Genomic DNA, 2,656 nt, shown 5'->3' on the forward strand with positions numbered 1-2,656 from the left:
ACACACACACACACACACACACACACACACAGTTAAATGATCATATATATCACCACAAAATGCTTAAAACTTTCGAATTATTTTGTAAATCTATAAGTTTTCAGTATTGTGACTACCACTGATACAATCTACTAAACTTCTCTCACTTTGACAACGGGCTTAGTTCTATAGTATTACAATTAAAATGTTGATTGGTTTAAATATCCCTAGACTTTGTATCTTAGAAGAAGAAAAGATGGAAGAAATCTGAAAAGAACATATATCATTGTCTCATGTGTTATCCAATGCAGTCTTTATTCTATTCATGTGCTAAAGGCAATTCCATCTAACAACTGCACAAGTTAAGGAAACATATCTTTATCTCTTGGAAAAAATACAATAGAAAAGAGTTAGTAATATTTTTAATGTAATCAGTTTGGAAAAATATGTATTTGTGGGGAGGTAAATCTTAATTCTGTGTTTCAAATCTCAAGAGAAAGTGAATAAGCAGCTCACTCCGTGGCGCAGTGGTGACAAACCATGAATGTGGGTAACTCTGCTTCCACATGTCGTCTGTCGACTGGGGTACTTGTGAGGTGGTGACAAACCATGAATGTGGGTAACTCTGCTTCCACATGTCGTCTGTTGGGTGGGGTACTTGTGAGGAGAAAGTCTTGTAAATTATATTTCAGGTAAAGGACAAGCTTCAGAAATGCCCAAGCAAAGAAAGAGGCAAGAAAACTAAAACGGCTACCAATGAATACAATGTGTCCTGTAAGACATCCTCCCAGCTTCTCATCTTATTACTGCTATTGCAAAGCTAGGCTGAATTCTGAACTTGGTTTCATCTTTCTATATTTCAGATAACTTTATACGAAGCCATATAGCAAACTATGCTAGTAATATGGAAATTTAAATTGCCCATAGTGTTTACACTATTTAATTTACTTTATTGAAAATGTAATATATTCATAATATTTTATATTAATCTTAGGAAGTACATGAAAAATAATATCTATGTGTACTTCCATATATATTTATTTACAGACAAATACATATACACAAATATACTTACACAAGTATTCCCTGTAATTTTCTCCTTTTGCTCCTTTTCCTTTAGTCATGGGACTCCTGCCTGTAGAATAGTGCTGCCCTCAAGGATAGATCTTATCACTATAGATAAATGTCTCTGAAAATATCTTCACAGACATATCCAGAAAACCAACTTCAAAATATTTCTATACATTTTGTCCTTAGGATTCTAAATGTTATCAATTTGACAATGAGCATCAGCTAAACTCTGCATATACTAATTAGATTTATTCTCACAACAGTTTCATTACCTATCGGCCTATTATCTATAAACACAGCATATTCTATAATCTAAACATGCAACTTCAATTTATTTCTCAGTGAAGCTAAAAGAAAATAATTAAACAGTGTAAACTTATGGCATAAATAATGTAAATATGGCAAATACATGAAAGTTTTCATTTATAAGCATGTTATTGATTATCTGAAAATGTGTTTGTACATAATGCATTATCATATCTACCCCTTCTTGTTTCTTTTCTATCAGACCCTTGCAACATGCTTCCATTCATAGCTTCATCTCATCCTGCCTCTCCTCCTCACTCTCCTCCTTTGCTTCGTACACCTCCTTTGTCTTCTAGAGCTCATTTTAATAAATTAGTGCTTCTCGTATTCCCATAGTAGAGTACCATCACTGGAGCATGACACACACCATACCTCACATTCCTAATAACATTAATAGTTACTTCACCCTAAGTATGGAGCTGTCCTGAATTTCCCCTCTGCCATTTCATTGTCTCCTCATCACTGTTTGATTAAGTGGGAGTAATATTAAGGGATGGCTTTCATATTCTTTTAACCAATCATTTACAATTTTATTATGTTGAAGGGTCCCATATAAGAAGAAAAGGTGAGAGAAAAATGATAAATACTTGATCCAGAGAAGTCACAGAAGGAATGATTTTGAGAAGTGAAGACTCAGCACTCTTATGTTATAAGGAAAGGTCACACATGAAAAAAGACTAATGCCAGGTGTCTTTGAAATCCCCAAGTCTCCAGGCAGGTTTCTGATGTCCTTTATCCATGGTATGGCTCTCCCAGGATCTAGTGTCCTATTCCTGAACTCCAGCACAGTAGTTATCATAATGTTATCTGCTGGCAAGTCATCCCTTGACCGAAATTCAGCTATATTGTCTTAAATGAGAATTTACACTCCTTCTTTCAAACCAATAGGTAGAAAAAAATCCAGTATAACCAATTTTTCCATTTTCAGGAAGATAACTGCTTTTACTCAAATGAAAATAATATAAATAAGAACAGTTATAACTAAATAATATCTACACACATTAATGGGAGTGCTATGAATAAAATAAAGCTAGCTATAACAGATGTTGTAAAGCAACTAAGAGATATCATTCTACAGTTATCTATAGAATATCTCTTTTTGCTTATAAATTAAACACTCAAAAAGTCAACGAAATCAGGGAGATAATTAAAATGAAGCAAAGAATGGGCAGAGCTAAACACATTAAATTAAAAAATGGGCAACTAAGAACTGAGGAAAAAAATATATATCTACTTGTGAACCAATCTGACTTTCTACTTAGCCTTGGGTCAACAAGTTAAGTAATAACAAAGTGATCCT

Source organism: Mus pahari, chromosome 11, assembly GCF_900095145.1.
Source record: "Mus pahari chromosome 11, PAHARI_EIJ_v1.1, whole genome shotgun sequence".
NCBI classification, from domain to species: Eukaryota; Metazoa; Chordata; class Mammalia; order Rodentia; family Muridae; genus Mus; species Mus pahari.